General features: G+C 50.1%; 1 protein-coding gene across 1 annotated transcript in view; it reads right to left on the minus strand.

Moving 5' to 3' along the window:
* Window positions 1–434, minus strand: part of ATN1 (atrophin 1) — a 27,153-nt gene extending 26,719 nt beyond the window's left edge. Inside the window, exon 1 of the mRNA XM_085324686.1 lies at window positions 123–434. The gene's annotated coding sequence lies outside the window, so the exon portion shown is untranslated. The remainder of the gene's footprint in view (window positions 1–122) is intronic.
* Window positions 435–7,296: the final 6,862 nt, after the last annotated feature.

Raw genomic sequence — 7,296 nt, forward strand, 5'->3', positions numbered from 1 at the left:
CCCCCCCCCAACTCCCGAGGCCGACAGACAGACAGGAGGGAAAAACACCCGCGTAAGAATGCAGTGAGTGGGCGAAGATGACAAGCAGGGCGGGAAGGGCTGCGAGCGGGCGAGGGACTCACCGGCGGCTCCGGAGGGGAGGTCGAATGAAGGGAGGAATGGAGGAGGCGAGGAGCAGGGGGAAGGGATTTAAACGCTGCCACCCCCCCTTTTTTTTTCTTTCCTCCCTCCTTTTCCGCGCTCCCTCGGTTTCTCTGGCGCCTCCAGAATAACAAATCGGTCGCAGGGGCAGCAATTCCGGGGGGATGGATGTGGCGGCGAGCGGGACCCCCCGCGGGTCTGGCGCCCCCTTCCCCCCGCCGCCCCGCGGCGCACCCCTCTCTCAGGCGCGGCCGGCGCTGCCTCGCCGCCCTCCCATCGCGCCGACCGCGGCCTCCCTTAGCCACCTCCCATTTCCGAAGAGCCCAGAACGAGCCCCCCTCCCCTGCCGCCCGCCCCCTCCGCAGCCTCCCCCGGCCCGCCCCGCCGCCGAAACGTGGCTCTGCCCCCGCGCCGGCCGAGGGGGAGCGGGCCGGCCAGGCCGGGCTGGGCCAGCAGTGCCGCGACAAGGGGAGCGGGAAGCCGGGCCCGGGCCCGGCCCCGGCGGGGGCTGCGGCGCTCAGCCCGGGGACGCACGGACGGAGAGGTGCTGGGGTGGGGGGTCGGGAGCCCCGGCTGAAATCCGCTCCTCAGAACAATACCCCGAGAATAAATGACCTCCCCCGGGCAGACCCCAGAGCTGGAAGCGGCGGTGGGAGCGGGGAGAGGAAATGAGGGCGCCAGGCGAGAAGGGAGTCAATATTCACAGCCCGGGCCTCGCCCCCTCTCGCAGACAGCAGCACCCTCCCGGGCCCTCCTCGCCTGCCCGCCTGGCCCGGCCCGGCCCCGCAGCTCCCCGGGCCTCGCCTCCCCGCAGTCCCGCCTCCCCGCGCCATCCCACTACAAAGGAACGGCAGCGCCTGGAGCGTCTCTAGCCCCACAGACCCCGGAGCCACCGAGTCCGGCAGCAGGAGCCAGGGAAGAGACGGCCTGGATCCGCCTGCCGCGGACGGGAGCCCCCCGCAGCCCGCGCACCGCCCTGCTCCCGATCCGCGGCCTAGCGCCCCGCCTCGCGCCGGGGTGCGCGGCCGGCTGGGCTCCAGGCCTGGCCTTCGCTTTCGCTGGGCTAGCTCTAATCAGCATGCAGAGCCTGCTTGAAGGATTACACAAGCCGTGCGTGCTTCAGCCGCCCCCCCCCCCCCCGGAGGCCGGCCCATCCCCCCTTCCCCGTTGCCGAGCAACGGCACAAAGGCAGAGGCGAGCGCCGAGGCCGGCAGCGGGCCCGGGGCCCAGTGGCGAGCAGGGGGCGGCCGAGCCGGGACGGTCCGCACGGGACAGCCCGGCGCCCTCGGAAAGGGGCAAACCGCGGCGGGAGCGGGCAGAAAACGCCACACAAGGCTGGCAGTCTAGCGCAGTCCTGCTTTCTCACTCGAAGGAGAAGGAGCAGCCACTCCGGCTGGAGGAGCCTGCTGTACAAACCCGGCTGTAGCCTCCATGTAATCTCAGCTTGAGTGTGTTTTGCAAAACACTTGAGAAATGCCACAATCCAGCTGAACGCTGGGAGAAATGTTTCCTTAAGGCCTGGACCGCTTTATTATTATGACAAGGAGCATAAATGCATCCAGAACGTTAAAAACCTGAGAAATCCTTCCTCGTTTGTGTGTGCCTCCCTGTTAAGAAGCTGCAGTGGCCCATCTCTGTGCACTGCTTGCAAAGTTCAATATAGCTGAGCACGGATATGGCCATTTTGCAAAAGTTGTAGTCAAGTACCAGAGACCCCAGGAAGGGAGTGGGATGGGAGCTCATTTATTGTTATCAGTGAAGGGTCTAACCCAAATACTGCTAGTGCCATTGACTGCTGTGGGAGCACAGTACACTAGAGTTGGTGAGTGCACACTAGCGTGAAGTCTAGGAGTGAGCAAATGTTGCCATTATCGACTGCTTTAGCTGTGGAAAATACGGCTGGTCATATAAGCAAAAAAAAGAAAAGATGCATTATACACCCACAGGCACACGTGCCTGCATGTTTAAATGTAACAAGCTGTGCGTGCAAATGGACAAGTCTTTGTATTGTCCTCGGTTGATGGTTTAGTTCCACTGGATATCTGCATTCTGATAGCCTTTAAATATATAGTCACCAATGGTTCCTTCAGCAGGACCTACTGTCCCTTTCTATGAGCAGCCTGGACAGTGCTCCTCCAGTGGGCATTTATTCAACAATTCTTTCTACCCTTATTGTCAGTTACATGGCTCCAAGCATTATTTACTATGCAGCATCCAGACTCAGCACTGAATGCAGACGTATTAATTTCCTCATCAGTTTTTCAGTACCGCTAATTACCATTACATGTGAACATCGGAAGAACATTCATAACAATGTCCCTTGCAAGCTCATGGCTCCCAACTCTTTTGTTCCACATCCTATTGCCACTGGTACCATACTATTTAAGGCCCTCCCTATTTACCCTTGACATGGCACTGTTCTTACCTGCCTCTAGGTCCAAAGCCAGCTTAGCTGGCATACAGCACCCCATTACACAGTATCAACATGCCTCATGTCTCCAGCCTTCTTTTCTTCTCTTAGCATCCCTCCTTCTCAACCTGCCTCTTCTACTGACCACTGCGGAGAGCCTCTACCCTGCCAGCAGTCGTCTTGGAATGCTGTAGTTTGCTGCTGCTGCTTTCCGTTCGAAACGTGAAATGAAAAAGTTACAGCTAACCTTTTCAAAAATGCCCATGGATTTTCGGTAGCCAGTCTGGAGCATTTAAAATGTGACCTTTCTGAATGCGTATTATTTACAGAAGTATTATGTTGAAGAGAACACACTCTTGATCCCAAATACAGATGTAAGTACTAACTGCTTTACAAAGTGTCTCACCAAGTTAGGCCCCTGAAAAATAAGAAAAATATATTGTTGTTGTTCACTGTCAGTGCTGTTTAACGCTATTACCTTTTGCAGTCTTGCCTCCTGAGCTCACGAGTGAGATCCTTAAAGGCTAAAGTGATGATTCAAGAAAGATCTCTTGAAAATCCCTGTTTTCTGGATGCTGGACAAAATATCCACACCACTAAACTACCCTTTTATGGTTTGGGGAATAGCCTGCATGAAAGCTATGGTAACTGGTATAACTCCAGTCTCTCCATGTTGATTCTAAATTATCTCAGAGTCTTCTGCATCAGCAACATGTCAGGCTTTCTTTTATTTAACCAGAATATAAATTATGACATGGTTTTCATGTTGTCCTCTTCTATTACTAGGTCAGTGCTTGAGATCAAAATTTTAACTTAAACAGGTTTTAAATTTAAATTAACATCTTTAGTGTAATTTATTATTTACATAATATAATTGGCAGAGACCCTTCTACTAGATTGCAGTCCTATTAGGTTTAGCACAGTTTCAACAAGCAAACGAAAGGTGGCCTATTTTCTGTAAAGCCTGCAATCTTAGTTTATGAAAAGACACAAGAGGTTGTTTAAAAGACAAACAGGAGCACGGAATAGGGCAACAATTTGTATTTGTGTAATCTTGCCTTTTGTGGGCTTGCTTGTGGAGGAGAATTACCATCTCTAACAGTAAGGCTAAGTCTTTTGGCCAGAGGAAAGAAAAATGACAAGCAACTGAAGACAAGTGCAGCTGGCCAAGACCTTTTTGGGTCTGTGGTTGGCTAAGGATAAGCTATTGCTGGCATGGTTAATGACGATATGATCAGGAACTACAAGGAACCTTTCAGAGGGGTGTGAGGAGGGTTGTGATGGGTGCTGTCACCCTTCCCATAGGTGACAGACAACTCCCCATTCCCTACTCAGAAATCCTCATACCCAAACTGATGTTAGAGGCAAATTCACACTGTACTGTGATGCAAGGTGGTTAGCAGGAGTCAAAAATAGACAAATGAAACATAAATGGTCAGATGTTCCAGTACAGAAAGACCATAGGCAGACTGGCTGCCAAACCCAGTTAATAAAATGAAATCACCTTTGAAATCAACAGATTGAAGAGCTTGGCTAAATGAAGAGCATTATTAGCTATATTTTTTCAAGATGGATTTTTTCAAGCAACTCAGGAAGCCTGTGAGTCAGCTAGGAGACTCAGCACATATATATCAGGAATGCTCGGTTACAGCTGATCCTCCTCTGGAACAGGAGGATGGGCCACAAAATCTCTTAGGATCTCTCCTGCTGTATCATACCCTGATTCTACTGTGCAAAAAATGTTAACTTGAGAAACAAGGTCTCCACTGTGATATATCCTCTTTACATAAATATAGTACAAAAGAGATAGCAATAAACTGGACAGAGTACAGCAGAGGGCCACTAAGACTGGGAGCTGTTAATGCGAGGTTCATTGATGTGCTATTCTGGTACCCTTCAGAAGTGAGGATGGGCAGGGATGAGGGTGGTTACCTTTTCCATCACCCCAGTTTATCTGTCCACTAGATGTGCCAGTCTGTCTTGGCCACAAAATTGATTTCTAAGGCATGGCAGAATGTGCACTGTGTTAGCAGAGACGCCTGTGATGGATGCAGTTATACCAAAACTATGGCATCTCTGTCACTTATGGAGGGTGTTTTATCTCCTCCCACGTATGGCATAGCTGTTTGCACACTCAGACATGCAATACTCTGGTAATCTGATCTTTGTCCACAGACTGAGCCTCAGGTCCACCTGACAACATCTCTGTATTTACTCTTTCAGCAACAAAACCATATGCTTCTCTTCATGGAGGTTGCTCACCATGTCATAGGTATTACTCAGAACCCAGATCTGTGGACCTCTTCTTGGGTGTTCAGTAGAGGAATGTCCCTGACGGCCTCATATGTTAAAGATGTTGTTTTCCCAAGGATGAGTACAATCCCATCACCCCTGAGAGAGACAAAAAGATCCTGGAGGAAATCAGTAGCTCTTCATCATTAAGTCTTCACTGTGTTCTCAACAAGCCTAATTCCCAAACAGCTCCCCTTCCAACTCCTTCATGGGCACACGCACCCATTTACAAATGAAAGAACAATTCTGAGGGCTTCAATGGAGGCCAGTGTTAAATTACTCCTCTAACAGCTAAACATTGCTCTGAAAATGTCATCTAAACAGAACAGGATTTGAGATTTTAAACAAAACCAACGCTGCAAATGTTTCCTTTAACAGATACTGTCATATTTCCACTTTCTCACTGTGTTGTCCTTCTCACTCTGATTGAAAGCACATTATAGCACACTGGTCTCATAGAGACATCAGCTTACACAACAGGAGTCCTCAAGCAGGGGAATAACAAAGTATTTGGATATTGTTATTACATGGAAACTATAACCTAATCTCTTCCATTGATGCAAGAAGAGATACAGAAATGATACATTTTATGATGCATTGGCCAAAGATAACTATTTGTAGTGACCCAAGCATACCAGAGTCACATCTTGCTTCTAAGTGTTGTGCTATCAATGACAAACTCTTTTGATTTAGGAAAGACACTAAGGTGAGGAAATGCATCCTCATCACATCGATGCTTTCCAGCATCTTCTCTAACACCAAGATGTGACAATGCCTCACTGGCAATAACTCTTCACTAAGAAAGTCTTCCCAGTGTGGGGACATATATACTGGTTCCCTGCTGTTACAGCCTTGCTGCATTTTAGAGGGGAACATGGCCTACCTTGTATACTTCATCTCCTTCCTTGCACAAATAAATAAATAAATTAAATTAAAAGGCAAATAAAAGAGAGCTGATGAGGAGAAATGCTCTTGGGAATCAGAAAGCTAAGAAACTTTATTTCCAAAAAACTGCACTGACTGCTAAGCAACAACCACATTGTTCGCAAAATCCCAACATTAAAAAGAAAACTGTAGTTAGGTATACAAATGGAATAATAATGTTATCTGTATCTTATGCATGTAAACACAATATAGTTACCTTCACAATATAAAGTTTATATACATATATATATCTATATATAAACAAAAATTATATATATATAAAATTTTGCAAACATAGTTGTGGCAAAACGTTGTAAGACTACCAAATTCAACCTGACCATCCCCCAAACATGCCTTTGCCAGCAGGCACCAGCCGAACTCTTCCCTATCGCCCTCCCTTCCCCTGGCTTTTAAGGCGGCGCGCGGCGCTGCGGCGCCGGGGGCAGGGCGCAGGGCCGGGGGCGCGGGGCGCGCAGCCCCCGGGGCCTCGCTCGTTGCCCGCACGCTTCGTGCTGGGACACGGGTGCCCCCTAACGGAAAGTCCCCAGTGAAACAGCTCCCGTGACACACCGACCCTTCCTACCTGCTGAAGGGCTCGCATTTTGAGGAAAGCGGAGGGCTCTGGCACAGGAAAATGGAGCTTTTCTTTCCCCACGAAAATGCCTGAACTACAGCTCCCAGAAGGCAGCTGCGGCTCTGCCACGCTGCCTGTTCCCGCCTGGCCTCCAGGTCCCGGGCACCGCGGGGGCCGGGGGCAGCTGGGGGAGGCAGCCAGCGGGGTGCGGGTGTCTGGAAGCAGCTGGCTGGGGCTGCTGGCAGGGCGGAGCTGCTGGGGCAGAGCTCATGGGAGCGGTTGGTGGGGTAGTTTGTGGGGCAGGTGGCAGAGGGTAACTGGTGGGGGCTGCTGGAGGAGGGGACAGGTGGTGATGGGCTGCTGGCAGGGGTGGCTAGTTGGGGGGCAGGGGCAGGTGGTAGCCGCAGGGGGCAGGTGGGGGGGGCAGCTGACTGGGGTTTCTGGTAGGGTGCATCGTGTTGCATGCAAGTGGGTTGCATGCTCCATTCAGCACCTTTTTGTTCCGGGATTATTCATCTATGAATACGAGGTTGGAAGGAGGACATAATGGCTGTACTCCACTTCTAGCTGCAATCTTTAAGTGTGGAATAAGTTTCACCTTGCAGCTGTGCTGCTTCTCCAAGAGACTGAAGAGGTGGCCTCATGACAACGTGGGCAAGAAACGGTCTATAGCTAGGACATAAGCTGTCGATTATTATCAAGTTTTGTTCCATATTCAGTTATTATCAAGATGTATTTCATACTAACTAATGATCCGTTTGAAACCAATCCTGTTTCTACTTTTGTATTTCTCTTCCTATCCTCTTTTCTGGTTTGGGCACATATATCATATGCTTCGTCTTCCCTTCTTGAACTTATTCCGTTTTTTGTATTATTCACTAAAGAATCAGCAATGAAATGCCAATGTTGATTCTTACAAGTGTTGTCTTTCAGTTTTAAGATCAACATCAGTGCA

Source organism: Rhea americana, unplaced genomic scaffold (genome assembly GCF_003343005.1).
Source record: "Rhea americana isolate MKP2758 unplaced genomic scaffold, rheAme1 scaffold_92, whole genome shotgun sequence".
NCBI classification, from domain to species: domain Eukaryota; kingdom Metazoa; phylum Chordata; class Aves; order Rheiformes; family Rheidae; genus Rhea; species Rhea americana.